This window comes from Ceratotherium simum, chromosome 35, assembly GCF_057802395.1.
Source record: "Ceratotherium simum simum isolate JZ-2026a chromosome 35, ASM5780239v1, whole genome shotgun sequence".
NCBI lineage: Eukaryota > Metazoa > Chordata > Mammalia > Perissodactyla > Rhinocerotidae > Ceratotherium > Ceratotherium simum.
In genome coordinates this window covers 29721705-29741796 of record NC_141934.1, presented here as the reverse complement: position 1 = coordinate 29741796, position 20092 = coordinate 29721705, and the positions used below count along the sequence as shown (strand labels likewise).

The following is a 20092-nucleotide window of genomic DNA, read 5'->3' as shown; positions in this document are numbered from 1 at the left end:
TGTTCCTTCCCCTTGACTTTGAGTGGGCTGGCAACTGCAGATGTGATGCTACGTGACTTCTGAGAATGCCACAAATGGTGTTGCAGCTTCCTCCTGGCTCTTTTGAAGACACTTGTCTTGGAATCCTGCCACCATACTGTGGGGGAGTCCAAGCCACCCCATGTGGAGAGACCACGTGGACGGGCCACACGTAGGACTTGTGGCCAACAGCCCAGCTGAGGTCCCAACCAACAGAAAGGCAGCACCCCCTACCAGATACGTGAGTGAAGACACCTGTGGGTGATTCCAGCTTCAGCCGTGGAGTCACCCCAGCCTTGAGTCTTCACAGGTGAGATCTCAGCTGCTGTGGAGCAGAGACAGGCCGTCCCTGCCGTGCCTGTCCAAACTCGTAATCCACGGAACCCACGAGTGTGAGAAGATGGCTGTCTTATGCCATCACATTTCGGGTGTTCTTATCTAGCAATAGTAACCGGAACTCCGTCCAGCAGACATTTCTTGGGCACCTACTACGTGCCGGGCATTAGGTTAGGTGCAGGGGATGTGATGGTGAGCAAGACCAGACACGGGTCGTGCCCTCGTGGCACTTCTATTCTAGTAAACAAAGGAGATGAAAGGTGGTCCTAGTTTTGCTTCTCTTCATGCCAGGATTTGTTTTTGTTTCTGTTATATTTTATTTTTAAAAGAGAAGAAAACTTGGACTCAGTCCTCTGTGGGCTTTGATGCTCTTGCCAAATGAATTAGCCCAAAGTATTTTAGTCTGGCTGTGCCAATTTACTGTGGCCTAAGCAGACTTAGCTCTGACTCACTCTCTGCTGCACCGAAGGGCAGACATCCTGCGGTGGGTGCATGTTGGCCTTCGCTCCTGTAGTGTCTCCCCTTATTGGTGGGGGTGGTATCACAAGACCTACAGGAAAGATGAGGGGGCTTGGGCGCTGGGCTCTGAGTCCCAGTGGGGTTTTCACCTTTTGAGCCATTGCTGAGTGTCTGAACAAGGTACCAGGGCATCTGGGAGAGGATAAATCCCCACTCCCGGGAAGGAAGGATTTAGCTTGGGCAGCAGTCAAGGAGCCCAGCCATGGTGGGTGGGTGCTAAGGGGTGGTGAACAAGCCTAGCTCAGCTGGAAGCTTCCACTGGGACACCCTTCTCTCCAGCTCATCAGGAGGCCTGCCCACAGTGTTCCCAGGGCTCTTCTAGAGGCCAGTTGGGGATGGCAGTGGGCGGATGGAAAAAGCCGATTATTTCCCTGGTTCAAGGCCAAGACTCAAGTTTGCAAACTCTGTGAAAACAAACATAAAAGTGAATGCTCCCAGTCCCAGCATGACAGAAAACAATCAGGAGGGATTCCAAGAGGGCAGCTGCAGGACGGGAAACTGTAGAGAAACCAAGAATGAAAAAGACCCCAGTTCAGTGGCATGCCCAGACCTAGAGGGAGACTTTCACATAGGAATAAAGGGTCGGTGACAATGTCCGTGTCTCATGCTGCAGTGACCATGAGGGATGGGTCTGAGGGTTCACTGGAAGTATCATTTCTGCAAATGGTGCCCCAACATCCCCCCTAAACGTGGTGGACCAGTTGGCCTTCTAGCAAATCAGTGAATTCTCAGTATTCCTGTGTGATACATTTGTTTTGACACTCGGCATCCATGTCTCCATCTTTGGTTAACAGTATCCTAAGTTTTTTTGAGGAATCCTCGTCTCCTTACTCTCATGCTCCATCACTTGCTGTCTGCAGGGGGTTCATGTGAATCAGACCTGGCCAATCAGAGCCCTGTATCTCTCTGGCCACATGATTGGTTCAGGGATAGGCATGTGACCCAATTCTGGCCAATAACCATCAGGCTGAGAACTTCCCTTCACAAGGTGAGGGACAGAATGTTTGGTTTCCATGGGGCTTGAAGCAGAGAGGATGTCGGCTGGGAACCCTAGTTTAGGGACGCTGTGGGGAGACTAGTGCTGAAAATGAGGGCGCTTGAAGGAGGGCAGGACTGAGCGATGGTTGGGTTGGTAGCACTTGTATCTAACCGTGCCCCAGACCCTTCACGTTCCATTTAAGTGTCAACATTCCTTTGTTTGTTTCTTACGCCGTTTTGAGTTGGGTCTTAGGGACCTGCAAATGAAAAGGTCCTGGATAAAACTTATTCCATCTCAAAAATAGTAGAGTGTATCTTCCAAGAGAATGGGCATCTCACCACAGAATAGAAGGAAGAGGCATGAGTTAGAATTACCAGATGAGATTCTATGGCTGCCGTAACAAACTGACACAAATATAGTGGCTTAAAACAACACACAGTCATTCTCCTACAGTGATGAAGGCCATAAGTCCACAGTGGGTCTCAATGGACTAAAATCAAGGTGTTGGCCGGGCTGTGTCCTTCTGGAGGCTCTAGGGGAGAACGCATTCCCTTGCCTTTTCCAGCTCCTGGAGGCACCCACATTCCTTGGTCGTGGCCCCTTCCTCCATCTTCAAAGCCACCAGTGTCCATCTCTCTGACCCTTCTTCTGTCATCACGTCTCTTTGTGGTCACAGCTGGGAAAGGTCCTCCAATTTTAAGTATTTATGTGATTAGATTGGGCTCATGGGAAAATGCAGGACACTCTCCCAGATCAAGTTGCTTAACTTGAATCACATCTGCAAAGTCCCTTTTGCCATGTGAGGTCACATAGCCACAGGTTCCAGGGTTTAGGATGTGGACATCTTGCGGCGGGCGGGGGAGCGGAGCGCATTATTCTGTCAACCACAGTCATGCAATTTGCAAGCATTTATTATGCTCCTATTGTATACTGCACTCTTTTTGGGGGACTAAGGGGGTTGTGAAAAAGTAAAAAAAATAAAATAAAATCAACAAAGCTTGGTAAAACAGCAGGTTAGGAGGGTCCCACCATTGAAGGTTGATGTTTTTAGAACTCTAAGGGTAACTGAACTGTCTCTCCTGTATTATGGGCAGCCCTGGGCTCCTTGCTGACAGCCGAAACAAGAGTCACTTTTTTCCTTTCCTGATTTTTTGAAAGACACGTCCAAAACAACACAGAAAGACCGGTGGAATCTTTTCCAAGCCAAGCTTTAGAGCCTTCTCTTGGGTGAAGCTTTCTCGTAACCGACTTCGCTCAGCACCCCAGCCCTCCTCCCCGCTGACCGGCTGGCAGAGCCCCTGGGTCGCCCTTCTAAACTGCATGTGGTTCCCTGGTGTGGGTGTGAGATGCCTGACCCGAGTGTGGGCAGGAGTGACAAGCCCTGGGTGGGAGTCACTTGGCACAGGGAGCCCCTGGAGGACGAGTGGGTGCAGCAGACTGGCCTCGCCTATGTGGCTGTGGTGCTAAGGGCAGGCTGAACCACCTCTCCCCTGGACATGCCCAGCTGGTAACATAGCTCAGCTACCCATTGACTCCTGCCTTATATCGGATGGATCCCAGTGCACTTGGGATAAAACCCACACCCTTTACCATGGCCCTTGGTCTGGACCCTCACCTCTTAAACTCCTGCTGCTCATCCCTGCTCATCACATTCCACCCCACAGGCCTGTCCTCTGTCCCGTGAAAACCTGAGCCCTGTTCTACCTCCCAGCCTTTGCATAGGCCGTTCAGCCAAAATGCTCTTTCCCCAGAGAATCAACTCCTGTTCATCATTGCACTCAATTGTCACAGACCACCTCAGAGAGGCCTCCCATGATCATTCTTTCTAGCATTTCCATCTTCTATCTACGTCTGTCTTTAAAATGATCGTCACAACTTGCAACTATCCTGTTGACGTTTTACTTGCTGTTTGTCTGCCTACTCTCCACCCACCTCTGGCTGCAGTGTAACTGCCATGAGGACAGGACCGTGTGTGTCTTGTTTACTTGGTGCCAAGGACAATGCTTGACACGTAGTAGTCATTGCGTGAGTCCAGAATGGATCGTGAAGGAGGCCACGTTCATCCTGGTGTGGGAGCCAGACTAGAAGATGGCGCCCAATCCTGGCCTCCAACACTCATGCCCTCGTGGAGTCCTCTCCCACACGCAGTCAGGAAGGTGCCACATGCCTTCCGAGACTAGTCCATCGAAGGCCTGGCAGGTCCGCCTTGATCTCTTGGAACACACGCTTTCAGAGCTTTTAGCCACCATGGAAGAAGTCTTTCTACCTTGAGGCCAATATGCTGACGGGGCCACATGTGATGCTCTGGCCCATGTTCTAGCTGAGCCCAACCTTCCAGCGTCCCTGCCAAGGTGTGAGGGAAGGTATTTCAGCCGTCAGGAACAGCCTTTCCCATGGCTGAATCCCCCCAAGGAAACTCTGTCCATGCCAAGTGGAAGAGAACATCAGCCAGCCGAGCCCTGCTGAGTTCCAGGCCCACAAAATTGCAAGATAAAATAAAATGGTTTCTGTAAGCTGCTACATTTTGTGATTATTTGTTACACAACAACAGATAATTTGAACACCAGATTTTTTATATATATTTAATCTAGGAGTTGCTTTTTATTTTTAATTTTTAACTCCAATAGCAACAAGAACAAAATCAATGTCTGCCATAAAAGGAAATATTTCACTTCTAAGAACTAGGGCTGTCACTTTTCATGAGTCAAAGACACCACTGATTCCATTATTTTATGTCATCTAAGACTAAACTCAGACACACCATCCCAATTTCAAAGATAGTAACATATGAAAAACGTGTCTTAGAATTAGTGAAATGCAGTGAGTTTGCACACTAGAGTCCAAAGAATCACTTATGGTAATTATCCCAGAGAAAACATGACCCTTGTCAGGAGCCATGGAAAGAACCCCAGTTTCCCTTGCACGGGGGCTCATAGTTCACTTAGAATGGCCATGTGTGGTTACAAGCCCTGCTTCCTCCAAATCCTGATCCCACCACCCACCAGCTGTCTGATCTGGGGCACGTTGTCAACCTCTCTGAGCCTTGGTTTTCTCATCTATCAAAAGGGTTGATTGTTGAACCTACATCATAAGGCCGTTGAGAGAATTAAATGAAATAAGGCACATGGAACACTTTGTGCTGTGTCTGGAACCCAGCAAGTGCTCAGAAAATGTTAGCGATGATGATGATAATGGTGATGATGATGGTGGCGATAATGATGATGGTGATAGTGATGATGATGGCGGCAATGATGATGGTGATGGTGATGGCGGTGATGATGGTGGTGTTGGTGATGATGATGATGATGGTGTTGGTGGTAATGGTGGTGATTATGATGATGATGGTGGTGTTGGTGATGATGATGATGATGGCAATGACTTTTTTTTTTTTGCTTTTCCCGACGTGTCTTTCTTGTCTAAGCTGCGCTCACTATTCCATCCTGGTTGAGGGTGGCAAGTTCTCTGCCTGGAGTCCTTTCTGCCCAGAGGGCACTTCACGGCCTCAGCCACGTCTGCACGGGCGGTTTTACATGTAGCCTTCCCCAGAGCCTTTGAATTCTCCCCTTTGTCTCCTCCTTTCAGAGGCCTTCTCCTGCCCCTGTCCCTGTTTGCATCCTCCACGCTCCCTTCTCCACCTTCAGTGGACTTTCCAATTCAGCTTGGGACAGTGATCTAGAAATGGCCTTCCCAAGACTATGTTAGAAATAGACAACATAATTGTGATTAGGGTATTTTATGATGTTTTGTTTTGTATCATCTTATTATTCATGCAGAAAAGTCCAATCTCCTCAACAACTTTTCAGACTTCTTAAGACTAGTACTACATCTTCACTTTGCCAAATGCTGGTGAAACTGTTTAGAAATAGTGTGCGTCATAGGAATCTAAGGTATGTTTCTTTGGCCACGTGGAACTGCACCCAGATGACATCAATACTTGCCAGTAAATGAGAGTTGAACCTTTTGTTAAGAAATGGAATATCTGTCGTTGAGTCCTAGTTTAATATTTATGACATCACAATGAGGTGGACACTATTGCTTGTCCTGTTGTACAGACATGGACACTGGGACTCAGAGGAATGAATTGGGTTGCCCAATGTCATACCAGCTACTACATAAGATGACACATGTGGCTGAGCCTGCTAGAGGGTATTATTATTATTAGTGTTATTATTACTGCTGTGGTCATGGTAACTGTTACCTTCAGTTTTTCTCCCAGCACCCAGAAAATTTCTGCTGCTTGGAGACATTCGGTAAATACACAGCAGGAAAACCGTGCACGCAGTCTGGCTGCAGTTGGGAAGGTAGACCACCCCATTTTCAGTCTTCTCCTCGATTGCTCCCAGCCCATGGTCCCCTCCCCGACACCACCGCTTGGGCAGCCACATTGTTTTCTTCTGTGACAGGCAGACTAGATCCCCTCATCAAGGTCCCACGACAAAGAGTGTCCAGGGGGTTCCGCCTTAACATATAAGTTTAAGAATTTGGGGTTTTATTTTCCCCACTCAAATGAAATTGTGAGTTAGAGGTTTCTGCCCCTTTGAGTTGAACACATAACTAAGCTGATAGCCAGGAAGTCTGGTCCAATTTTCCAGGGAAAACCGATGCCCGGCTATTTATGAAGTTTCCATTACAGGCAGAGCTCCTCACTCCTAAGCAGTAGGCCCATAAATCAAATGGACTTTCCTGTCGTCAAATGAGGCCTTTGGAACATTGACTGGTCTTTTTAAAATCAGAGATCACTTTTTTATTTTTAATTGAGGTAAAACGCACATAACAAAATCATTTTAAAGTGGACAATTCAGTGGCATTTAGTGCATTCACAGTGTTGTGCAAACACCACCTCCATCTAGTTCCAAACATCATCATCACCCCAAAGGGAGACCTGCCCCCATTAGCAGTCACTCCCCATTCCTCCCTCCTCCGAGCCCCCAGCACCCACCAGTCTACTTTCTCTCTCTGTGGATTTACCTCTTCTGGTAAATTTCCTATAAATGGAGTCATGCAATATGTGGCCTTTTGTGTCTGACTTTTGTCACTTAGCGTAAAGTTTTCAAGGTTCATCCACAGTGTCGCGTGCACGACTTCATTGCTTTTTACGGCTGAATCATATTCCACTGTCTGGATAGACCACAGTGGTGTCTTCACGCATCCACTGATGGACATCTGGGCTGTTTCCACGGAGATCACTTTTAAGGAGGGAGCTGAGAAATAACTCTGAGCCTGGGGAGCACTTTGTGGACCTTCCCTATAATTGTCCCCCTCAGACCCCCCCCAGTCCCTAGGGGACTCTGGTTCCCATAGGGGATGTTGAGAGAACCGGTCGCTGCCCTCTCTGGAGACCACAGATCTGATGGTGGACTCAAGGTTCTGGAGAGGGCATCTGTTGCCCATGGAGCCTGGCAGGCCACCCCCACCCTCGGAATAGCTTTTGGCCTCAGGAGCAGCTGCAGAATTCCGGCCCCCACCCTAGAGTAACCAGCTAGTCACGAGGCTTCAAGGGTTCACTCCAGTTCAACCTCCAGTGGCTGCTGGCCCTGGGTGCCAGGGAGAACTCGTGCCAGGAGAGGGGAGAGTATGAGCACCCTCCCACCCACACACACCCATCAAGACCCTTGAGGCGCACGCAGTTGGTGTGGAGAGGATGGTGAAGGGAGGCTGCGTCCAGGGCACCCGCAAGGATGTGAGTGCAGATTTAAATAGCATCTGTTAGAAGCAGCTGTAAATCAGTTTGGGCTCTATACCGGCACTTGCCCGCCCCGCCACCCTGTGGTACTGGGAGTGGCATTGAAGGACTCTTGAGTGGCCCAGTGTGCTGGGCGTGAAAGCCGCGTAGAGCCACTCTCCGCTTTCCAGACCCGGTGTTAAGTCTCCCAGGGCCAGCTCTGCAATGTGTTTGCAGACCCCCGCGAAGGCTCGCAAAAGGAATGGTGTCCTTGGGCCCGGTCTGTGGGCAGCGTCACAGGCACAAAGTCAGGCAGCCGGGAAAAGGGCTGTAGTGTGAGCCGGGCCCGGGAGGGGACGGTGGAATTTCCCTGGGCCGGGCCTCCTGCCTTGAGGAATGTTCCGTAGCCAGCTGGGGATGGCTTGCACCGTCCCCCAGGCTGGGGGCCCAGAGCACAGCTGCAGAGGGGCTGGGCAGCTGCTCCTGTGAAGTTTGCTGTGAGTGTGCGTGGGTGTGAATGTGTGAGCGAGTGTGTATATTGTGTATGAGTGTCAAAGTGTGTGAGTGAGTGAGGATGTGTGTGAGTGCGAGAATATAGGGGCACTGGTGGGCACGTGTGTGTGTGTGAGCGTGTATACATGTGCGAACAAGTGTTAGAGCATGTGAGTACATGAGAATGTGTGTGATCAGAGTGTGTGTACGTGTGAGTATTTGTGTGTGTGAATGAATGTGTGATTGTGTGGAAGCGTGTGCGAGCACACAAGCGTGTAAGCACATGTTAAGTGTGGAGTGTATGTGAGAGTGTGTGTGTGTGCTCAGTATCGGGCACAGTCTCGGACACAAAGCCCATTATAGCACATAGATTGCGACAACCACAACCCCCACCCACCCACCACACTCACACCAGGGGGCCTGCAGTGTGGACCAGGCGCTGGCTTCAATATGCAATTCGATCCTCAGTACCCTTTGAGGAACGTGTTATTGTGACCCCATAAGAGGCAGTGAAAACAGTCACCACAACAAAACAACAACAACACAGCAACCCCTGTGGACAGGCAGAGCCCAAGAAAGGCGCCATTCGTAAGCATCTCCTGTGTGCCCCTCCTGGGGACTCTACAAAGGGGAAGTGGGGAGCTAGTTTTCCTCATCAAGGGGGTCGTGGGGGGAGGAAGTAACCACAACCCAGATGGCAACAGCACTGCCATTTCTGAGCGCTTCCCTGGCGCTGTGTGCCCCGTGGGGCTCCGCTCACCTGCTCCCAGCCCTGCGGGCGGGCGGCATCATCAGCTCCTCTTACACAGGGCGGGACTGAGGTTTTGGGAAAGTCTGGACCTGCCACAGCTCCCACCGGCAGCCGCACTCCCCCTGGTGTGGACTGGAGGGTCTGTGGGTCAGGAGCCCCCCGTGCCCAGCAGAGCCCCCGGGCCCCTCTCCACTGTAAGACTCCCACTGTCATTTCTCAACCCCGACTCCGGATCCCCCCCAAGCCAACTGGACGGCAAGTTCCGTCTTGTGACTTTTGCATGAGAACGAGAAATGCAGTTTGTCAACAGGCTGGAATTCTTTTCATCTCATCACCTTCTCCTTAATTGCACTGGGGGAGTGTACTCCTTTGTGCACCGGGGGGATCACTTTAACTTCCTCCAGCCCACTGAGAAATAAGACTTTGGCTTTTGCCAAAACTTGTTGTGTGAGCCGCTGGGGACGAGGCATCCAGAAATCAGTGATGAAGAAATTTTTGGAAAAAACCTTAAAAATCAAAGGAAAGTTTGGGGAAATGGACCAGGGGATTTTCCTTTGGTTTCTCCCCGCGAGCCACGGCCCTCTCCCACACCGCCTGCCCTGTAATCTTCTTGATTAGTTCTGCTGGAGGGCAGCGTGTCTAGAACACCGCCCACTGGAGCCGGGGGAGCAGTGGGTGGAGGGTGAGCCTGGGGCGGGTTAGCTGAGGGGTGGAGTGCGGCAGAGAAGAGCCTGGACGCCCTGCTGAAGGCCACCTTGTCCCTGCATCACCTTTCCTTGGGGTCCAAACCCCGGCCTGGGGGAGGCGCTGGGATGGACGAAGAACTCCTGCTTGTGGAGTCCGGAGGCAGCATCTCCTAATTGCTTTCCAGCTGGACCATCATCCGAGGAGGGCAGGGCCCCACAGGCCCAGCCAGCCACGGGGCAGGACCAGGGTCAGGGGCGGGAGCAGCTCTGCCTGCCTTAGTCAGCTGTGGCTACTTGACAAACTTGGCGCCTTAAAACAACACGCCTTTCTTCTCTTACAGCTCTGGAGGCCAGAAGCCTGTGGCGAGTCTTGCAGGGCTAAATTCAAGGTGTCAGCAGCCCCATGTTCCTTCGAAAGGCTATTATGGGGGAGAATCCATGTCCCTTTCCAGTTCTGGGGGCCGCCCCCATTCCTTGGCTCTCCATCCCTTTCTCGAATCACCCCAACCTCTTGCCTGTCTCATAAGGTCCCTGCGGTTACAGAATTCAGGTAATCTCCCATCCCTAACCTGACTGCGCCAGCAGTGTCTCCTTCCCATACTCACAGGTTCTGGGGATTAGGTTGTGGCCATCTTTTGGGGGGACCACAGACTCAAAACCAAAACCAAAACAGCCCATTAGGAAGGGGAGATTCCTCGCGATTCCTCCCGCGAGAGCCTGCTCCCATGGTGCCCACGGTGAGGCCTCCTGGACTTCAGGCCGGCCCTGGGCGCCCAGGCCGAGGGGCAGCAGATGGGAGCAGGTCAGGCCCAACCCACCCTGCAGAGGGCCCCCCGGCCCCGCTGGAGCCATGAGGCCCATCTCACAGAGTCTAACTGTCTTGGGGGATGTCATTTGCTGTTAAGGAATAATCCTGAACAAATGCTTTTCATTAAGAAGCCCACAAGAAACAATATCGGCCTAACAAGAGGATTAGGCCTTTGAAATGTAAACAATGCCACTACGAGAGGTAAGGGGCCTCCGCCTTAATTGAAGCTGCCTGGAAAACAGCAGTTTTCTTTAGAATAAAAACAAAGTACAGGCACAGAAACCCGAGTCTGTGAGAGGGCGGGTGGGGCCACCTCCCCAGGACGCCAGAGCCCCTGCCTCCATCAGCGTTGGGGGTCTCAGACACCAGAGGGGATCCTGGGAATTTCCACTCTTGCTCAAGTTGAACCAAAACATGAGAGGCTTGATGTGTGGCCCTCCCACCAGGCCTTCTTGCCCTGAGGTGAACGGCCGTGCCCTTGCCCTTCTAGAACATTCTCTGTCGTCATGGAGACCAGGAGCCTAGCTGGCTGAGTTCAAGGAATCTCCCACCCCCTCATCCTCATCTTCAGCCTGAGCCTCAGGTCCAGAAAAGACCCCAGTGATAGCCGTAGCCAGCGTCTCCACATGGGGTTGTACTGCAGCCTCAAACATGCACACAGCACGGGAGGAGGGGGCACCCAACGACCAGACAGAACTGCCTTCAGCCTCACGGGAATCAGTACTTTCAAAAGCAAACTGTGTGGTTATTTTATGAGTAGCACAGTCATATCTAGGACATCACGTGGTTGGGGTAGGTGGCATTAAAATAGAATTAAGTCTCTGCATTGTGTATAAGTAGCAAAGAGCTATCATTCCATCCAAGATTCGTATCATATTTCTTGAGAAAATGTTGTGATATATATTTTTCAAGAAATCCTGATGTTCTGGATTGGCCAAAATCATTTCAATCCTTATGCTCTTTGAGTTCAGAGAAATAAAAGATACCACGGTTTTGAGGACCACAATGAACTTCAGAAATGAAAGGCCCAGCACTCTACTGACCCCCGAGGGGCGAGACAGACCCCGGCCTGCACCTTCTCCTCCTCCTCTGACCGCCAGATCTCAGAGCGAGTTACCAGGGAGGGAAAAGAGCAGTGGCCTTTGCTTCGGGGCTGCAGCCCCTCCTGGGGGGCTGGGAAGGCCTGCCCCGTGGTGTGGACCAGCCCGGCAGGGAGCTGGGAGCTGGGAGGGAGCCTCTGAAAGGGCAGCCTGGTCGGGCCTGCCTGCTCTTTGAAGCCAGAATCTTCTCATCACGGGCTCACTCCTGCTGTTCACAAGAAAGGCGCCAGCAGGCCAGCGAGGGGCGGAGGAGCTAGCAGCTCACGCTCCCGATGGTGTGAACAAGCGCACAGCCCACTGGGCCGCCCGGCCGCCCCTCTGTGGGAGGCCACAGCCCAGGCACCGCCTGCCTGGGCCAGCAGAAGGAGCTGGGCACCCTGGGGAGGGGGAGCTGCTGATAAGGAGGCTGTCCTGGGGCTGTGGTGGGTGGTGATTTATGCGACTTACAGCACCGTCAGCAGCCCCCGTGGGCTGGACGTACGGGCTGAGCTCGCTGGCTGCAGAGGACCGGAGCCGAGCCCTGAGAAGCCTTTGACATCATCCTCCTCCCTGTTTTTTGGTTTCCCATTTAATAATGGCTTGTCTGCAGAACCGCTGCCTCGGGAGGTGTGCTGGAGTCATTCACGCGTTCACCGAGTGTTCGTGAGCCGCTCCTAGGGGCCTGCGGGGCCCTCAGTATAGAGCCGTGATCTGCACACAGCCCTGTCCACGGGGACCTTCCAGCTGCCGAGTTCGAATCCTGACTCTGCCTCTGACCAGGTGTGTGAGCTGGAGAAAGTTACGTTCTCCAAGCCCTGAACGGGGCTCTTCATCCTTTCTGCCTTCTAAGACTGGGGTGGGAATTAGAGAGGGAATCTGGGAAAATGCTTACCTCGTGCCTGGCACGTAGTTCAATATATATTAGCTATTTTTATTATTATTATTAATTGCTGGTTTAGTTATGGGACAATGTTTAAAGGTCATTTATGGAGCAGGAAGGATTCGATAGAGCTTGCCACAGGAAGTTAGAAGTCCTTTGGGACAAACTCCCAACCCCTCAAAAGAGGCTTTTAGGTAAAATGTGACTATGTTTTGCCCAGGATCAGAGGGCAGGCGTCCAGAAACTGAGCACTTTGATCCCACAGGACAACAGGGTGGGCCCACGGGCGGCCTGGAGACACAGCTCCCTCCACGCCTTTGGGCTGCTTCCTAACTGACCTCTCCTCCCTCCACTGGTGAGTGGGTGTGTCTGGGAGGCTGGGAGGGTTGTCCAGGCTGGGAAAATGAGGTCGGCCAGGTGAAGAAAGGGGTGAAGGAGGCCTGGGAGGGGGACGAGAGGGGATGGGCGATGGCAGCCGGCAGGACTTCCCAGCACCCGCAATTATGCAGAAGGCGGAACGGAGTGAGCCTTCATGTCTGATGCCCAGCTGCCCCCTGCTCTTCCAAAGTACAGGAGGCGGAATCTTTGCAAACCGTTTCTGGGTCTGAGTTTTTAAAATATCAGTCGATGCACCGAAGTGTCACATGTGCTGTGGTTCAGGTTCGGGGGGCCAGTCTTCTGCTATTTTTCCCCGGACGTAATTCCTTCTGGTCATTTGCGTGATTGTTAGAGGTTTTAGCACAAAAAGTAGTGTGCCGTGTGGCTGACGACTGCCGTGAGCAGGAAATTCTTCCAGGAGGAGCTTCAGACCGTATTTGATTTCAGTTTATGGGAAAAGGGACAAAAACACCTTCACAATTTTTTTTGGCACTTACAAAATATTATTTACTTAATATTAATACTTTAAAAAAATTAGGCTGACTTCCATCTTGGCCTCACTAGGAGCAAAAATATCTGTGAAATAACCATTTGGAGGTAAATGTAAATATTTTTCCTATTAATGTTAAAAGTAAATGCAGTAGTCTTGATGCAATAATGTCTACCTGCATTCCACTTAAAATCGCCATGTGTACCAACAGTGGTGTGTATGTGGCGCTTAGAAAACACTGGTGCCGTGGAAATAGCACAGGCTTGGAGCCGTACGGACCTGGTGTGGCCCCTGCTAGCTGTGTGACCCCCAGGCGGTGACTGACCCTCTCTGGGCCTCAGCGTCCTCATCTATCAAAGGCGTCACAGTGAGGGTGAAACAGGAGGGGGTAGGCCCTGGCACCTAGGGGCCCTTCGTAAAGGCTTGTTGAATTCTGAATGGACAGCACGCTGGTCCAGGAGGAGGGGAGGGGAGGAGAAAGTTAACAACAACAATCACGGCGAATGTTGTTCAGTGCTTACTCCATGTCACGCTCCTTCAAAGTACGGGCTTTCTTATATATATATGTGTTCCGTTGTTATATCGCTAGCCCTAGACCTTATATATATATATGTATTCTCTTGTTATATCGATAGCCCTAGATGGCGTTCATTTTTATTATTCCCATTCTACACCCAAGCACATTTCGACTCAAGGAAAGAGGTGACTTGCCCAGGGTTGTGCAGCTGGTAGGTGGCAGCGCTGGGACCCAGGTCTAGCCCCCAGTCGTATCCACAGCTCCACCGAGCCTCCCCACCCCGAGAACTGACCGCTCCAGGCTGACGTGGGCCCTGGAAGATGAGCTACAGGAGGGGTATGCAGTGGTCCAGGTACAGATGATGGGGTCTGAGTGGGACCTGGAGGGAAGGGACACAGAGCGATGAGAGCGAACACGTATGGGTCACAGACTGCAGGCCCATCCTTGCCCGAAGCACTGCCCGCACACCGCCCACTTCATTTCCATGCTCCCTGCGGTGGGCCCAATTAGTGCCCTCACTTTGCAGAGGACGAAACAGAGGCCCAGAGAAGTCAAGAAACTTCCTTACAGTCACACAGTCCGTGAGTGAGAGTCAGGTTTGCAGGCCCTGCATTCTGCCCGTAGGGACTTTCATTCACATGCTATTTCATATATATATATACGTATATATATCCTCTCTATGTGAACATATATGATATATAAATACATAAATATAAAATGAATAAATAATATAAATACATAAAAATATAATATACATATATGTTCATATATGTACATGTATAGAGAGAATCCATATGCCATGACCACTTTAGTGTGTAGAATTTAGTGGTTTTTACTATATTCCCAGAATTGTCCAACCATCACCACTATCTCGTGTTAGAGCATTTCCATCACCCCAAAAAGAAGCCCCGTACCCATTAGCAGTCACTGCCCATCCCGTGCCCCCCAGCCCAGCCCCGAGCAACCACTGACTTCTTCTGCCTCGGTGGATTTGCCCGTCCTGGACGTCTCATATCAATGGACTCACACGATGACGCTCTTCCGTGCCTGGCTTCCTCCTCTCGGCGTCATGTTTCGAGGCTCATCCACCTTGTAGCATGCGGCAGTGCTCCATCCCTTTTTACGGCTGAGTAGTGTTCTATTGGGTGGATGCGCCACGTCTTGTGTATCTGTCGTCAGTGGAGGGACACTCGGGGTTGGCTGTTGGAACGGTGCTGCAATGAGTGCTTGTGCGCACACTTCTGTGAGTGCGTGTTTTCATTTCTCCTGGGCACACACCCAGGAGTGGAACTGCTGGGTCACGTGGAGCCTCTGTGTTCAGCCTTTTGAGGAACGGCCAGACTGTTCCCCACAGTGAGTCCCTTCATCTGTAACTGCTCTTCTGTATGGGTCCAACAGATGCTGCGAAGAAAGGTTGCTGGTGCCTGGAGCCTGACGAGGACACTGTGCCAGCAGACTCCACCCTTTCTGGACTAGAGTCCTCCTGCCCCAGCTGATGACCGACAGCTCTCCATCAGTGCCCCTCCCAGCCACTGCCCTGCAATCTCCAGGCTGCTCAGAGCCCCTGACTCAAGGTCATGCCTGTTCCACAGAGACAGCTGGCATCCGGTGACTGTAAATTCCGGGGGGACAAGTTTGGGACGACTCTGCAGGGCGATCGGGGCTCCAGAGCTCTGTGAGGTGGTACAGGTTTCTGTGTGCCTGGACCACACCTCAGCTCCTCCCTCTGCCCAGTCTGCTGCTTTCTTGCCTCGCAGCTGCTGTCCCACTTACCTTCTGCTGGGCCAGGAATCACCCCAAAGTTTAGTGGCTTAAAACATAGTGGTTTTATTGTGTATCCCCTTGTTCTGGACTAGTCTGGCAGGTTCTCCTTCTAGAGGCTGCCAGTGCAGTGAGTGCGGAATATTTGCTGACAATCAGCTGTGCTAAAGCCCACGAGAGCACATAAGGCTACATATTATTTAGCTTCCCAAACCCAGCACTAGCGCACTGCCTGGTGCAGAGCAGGCCCTTAACAAGGGGGTGCTGATTGACTGAGTAATGTCACCCCTGGCCTCTTCAAACTTAGGAACAGAATCAACTTGACCTGCAGAGAGCCTGTTTCTAAAGCATTTACTCTCTAGAAATACTTAGGTATCATTTAGCCTCTTTGTAATTCACTTCCCTCCTCTGTAGAATGGGGGAAGTGATAAAGTCTTACCTCAGAGCATCATAAAAATGAGCGGAGACAGTACGATGCACTGTGCTCAGCCCAGGGCCTGCGATGCAGCGAGTGTGCACTGAATATTCTTTCCAAAGCAAGGCCTGTCACTAAGAGTTCATTTCTATTAAAAGTCCTCAACTTGATTTTGTGCACCAACAGAAAAATTTTCTGTGCTCAAGTTAATTTCAGCTTATGTGGTCGGGCTTGATCTGTAGGAGGGCTAACCGCTCCTGGCGTCCACCTCACAGAACTGTTGATAGAACTGGATGACATTACATGTGCAGGGTGCCCAGGGTGGGGTCCGACACACAGTCAGTGCTGAGTGGATCTTCCTACTGTCATCCATATTTATCCTCTCCACCCTGCTCCCTCCCTCCCTCCCTTCTAGCTCAGCACTGCCAGGAGCCACCGGCTGTATCTGATCTCCGAACGTTCACAGCTGCCTGGAAAAATAAAACTTGCAGGGCATGAAGCAGAGAAAAAGCACACGTGGTTAACTGCCCATTAATCTCTGTCAGTCTGTGGACGCAAATGTCAGAACTCAGGAGGCGGGAAGGCACCATGAGACTGCTTTCTCGGAGGCACATGTTTCATATTAGAGATCTGGTGTCTAATAAAAGTGCTCCCTAGAGGGAAAAAGGATAAGAGTTTGTAGAGTTGGTGGGTCGCCTGAATAATCTGGAACTTCTAAAATACAAGTAAATTTAAAAAACTCAAATCTACTACCTAATTCCGTGTACTGGTAGAGAGCCAAACTCATACTGTGTTCCCTTTAATTTCATTGTGCCCATGCTCAGGGAGAACTAGCATGGAGGAAATCTAAGGGGGAAATAGATCCCGTCAATGATCTTACTTGATGTGATTATAAACATCACAGTTTGTTCTAAATTTCTGCCCCAAAGTTGGTTTTTCTGTCTCCTTTTTTTTTGGCTGAGGAAGATTGGCCCTGAGCTAATATTTGTGCCAGTCTTCCTCTATTTTGTATGTGGGTCAACGCCACAGTATGGCCATCAATGAGTGGTGTAGGTCTGTGCCTGGGAACCAAATGCGCACACCTGGGCTGCCAAAGCAGAGTGCTCTGGACTTAACCACTAGGCCACAGGACCGGCCCCTCCGTCTCCTTTTCAATTCCTGGTGGCTGTGGGGATGGTGGAGATGTACACTGAGTGCCTTGGTCACAGAACACAATCAGGGAAATGTCTGTGCTGATGTGTGGGGCATGGAGATGCTGATGTCTGCAGGTGACTTGAAAATGGGTTTAAACAGAAGATGTGCTGATGGCCAGATAGATGGAGAGATGTGTGATCATTCAAATTAGGAAATGTTAATGGTGGAAACTAGGTAGTTGGTACATGGCATATACTGTGTGATTTTTTTTCCACTTTTCTGTATATTTGTAAATTTTTATAACAAAATGTTGTACAAGAAGGGTCTGGTGCAGTAACCACGTCTCCTCTTTATCCTGTGTTGGTTACAAATTCCTACCTCTCCCAGGAAGCTTCGTAAACTCTAAGTGATGGGGACGCGCGTTGTAAGCTTTTGTGATAGAAGATTAGAGACGGTCAGCAGATTGCAGTGTTTAGGGGCGGAGGGTCCTGATGTCTGCAGCTTACTCCAAAATGTATTCCAAATTAGCTGGATGGATGGAGCGAGGGCTGACACTTCTGGTGCCAAAGGGGAGGCTGAGAGTTGTTGTGGGCGCTTTAATTTTGCTGATATTTCATGGAACTGTGGAGAGAGCAGGAAAAGGTCTGCCGGCCCACCATAGCAACGAAGGGTTCAGGAGCGCAGACCGGGGTTTCCGCCTTGAGCCTACACTTGCTGGCTGTGGGACCTTAGGAAAATGGCCCTCTTTGAACCTCAGTTATTCGTTTCCATCAAAACCACTAGAAACCAGCTAGAGCCAGCATAAGGAAAGGATGGAAACATTTACCTCAGAAACCCAAGAGGAAGGGTGTGGCTGTGCCTCAGGACTAGCTGGACCTGGGCTTGAGTTGCTATGGGGACGTTTGTGCCTTGTCCCGTGTCAGCTGTACTTGGGCATATTTTCTGCAGACCTGACCCTCATCACTTCTGAGTCTGCGTGGCAGCAATGCCACTCACATCTCTCCCGTTTTCTTCTATTCAAGTCAGATAAGCCGACAATCTCTTAGTTCCACTTCCCAAGTCCCAGGGAAGGGACTCACCAGTCCACCTTAGGGAACAGTCCCTTCCTGGTTCACTCAGCTGTCATCTAGATGGCAGCCCCCATCATCCTAGCACGATTATGGGTCGCATGCCACTGCAACCGTAGGGTTGAGGAGCCTCTTCCAAGAAAAGAGAAGAGCTGGAAGACATCCCTGTTGGTAGTGTTCATCGTATTTATTTTCTCAATGTGCAGAATAGGAAAATTACAGGTTTTAATGAGAGTACTTGGCACAGAGGCTGACATGTGGTAAATGTTCAAAACTGGAAACAATTATTCATCAGTCAGAACTAAGAGAACCTTTTGATCCAAACAGCATAACAGAACACTTGGGTACAACTGCCCCGTGCCCATGGAGTATTCCTGTTATCTATTACTGAAGGACACACTACCCCAACTCCTAGTGGCTTCAAACCACAGCAACCATTTGTTCTGCTCATGGATCTGCGGTTTGGGTGGAGCTCGGCGGGCTGGCCCATCTCGGCTGCACGCGGTGCTGGTGGTGGCATCTCAATCAGGCCTGGAGGATCCACTTCTGAGATGCCAACCGGGTGGCAAGTTGGCATTGGCTGTTGACTGGGAGCTTGGTGGGGGTTGCTGGCTGGAGGTCTCTGCTCCTTCCACACGCCTCTCCACAGAGCTTCTTGGGCCTCCTCAGAGCATGGTGGTCTCGTGGAAGATGGACCCACCACATGGTGGCTGGCTTCTCCCAGAGGCCAAGTCAAAGCTGCAAGGCTTCTTCTCATGTAGTCTCAGAAGTCTCGGAGCACGACTTATACTCATTCTATTGATCAAGCAAGTCAGCAAGGCCAGCTTCTATTCAAGGGAAAGGGAATCTCACTGCACTTCTCAATAGGAGGAGCAGCCAGGACTCCGAAGAGATTTGAGTATCAGGCTATGGTATTGCTGTCTTTTGGGCACTTACAGAAGTCAGTGCATTTCAAACCTTCCTATCTTCCGTGCACAGATGTAAAAACCAGTCCTTGTCCTCAGAAGCTCAGGTACTTGCGGAGACAAAGCATGCCCACTTGAAAGGATCTTTTGTTGCACACGCCGTAAGTGCACATTAATCTGGATCAAAAGTCAGAGCCCGAGGACAGAGATTCTCAGCGCTGGAGTGCGTGCGTCGGAACAACTAGAGCAGGTGTGTTAAAAATATCCATTCCTGGGCCACCGTTGAAGATTCTGCTTTGGTAGACCTGGAGAGGGGTCCAGGCAGCAGAACTGAACAAATTAATTTATTTATCTTTTTGAAAAGGTAAATACATGTATAGGGTGCAAAGTTCATCAGGACTGAAGAATACAGAGTGAAAAGTGCGTTCTCCTGTTACCATCCCTGACCCCTGTCTCTGAGTCCCCTCGTCAGAAGGAACTGGACATGGTTTCTAGTTCTGGAGTATTTTTGCAGAGATTTTAGGCCAATACATGCATATGCTTTAAAACAAGTAGATATGAGCGTATGCAAGCATGTGTCTATAAAACATATATATGCATGTGTATAGGTGTGTGTATATAACCTATGTGTATACATGTATTAGTCTCCTTCATGAAAGTAAATATATAAAAATCCATATCAATATATCTGTATCTGCACATAAATACACCCACATACTCTATCTTCCCTCCTCAGATGGTAACAGTCTATTTCCGCAGTTCTACACCTTATTCTTTCATTTAACCACATACATTGGAGAACGGTCCTTATTCTTTTGAATGCCTGCACCCTATTGCACTGTATGGATGGGCCCTCATTTATGTTGTTACGATGCTCACCGTGTAGGTTGCTTCCAGTCTTTGGCTATGATAAGTAAGGCCACACAGATGTCATTTACATGTGGGCAAGTCTATCTAAGACAGAGTCCTATTTCAGGGTCAGATGGTACGTGCATTTTAAAGTTGAGATAGTTTCTGCTTAATTGCCCTCCCTAGGGTTTGCACCGGCAATGTACACTGCCAACAGTCAGGTATGAGAGCAGGCGAGGTTCTTAACCAGCTGCCCAGGAGATTCTGGTGCACGGGAAGGTTTGAGAGCTGTGACGCTTGGGGCAAGGCGCTACTGTTGGCTTCGGGGAGCCATGGTGGAGGAAAGGCTAGAGGAGGCTCCTTTGC

The 20092-nt window shown here is 50.4% G+C and overlaps 1 long non-coding RNA gene across 1 annotated transcript; it reads left to right on the top strand.

The window, feature by feature from the left end:
* The first annotated feature begins 11705 nt into the window (after positions 1-11705).
* LOC147912492 (uncharacterized) lies at positions 11706-18550 on the top strand. Its single transcript, XR_015549870.1, has 3 exons — positions 11706-12110; positions 12431-12565; positions 14994-18550. It is a non-coding gene; the product is annotated as an uncharacterized LOC147912492 (long non-coding RNA).
* Positions 18551-20092: the final 1542 nt, after the last annotated feature.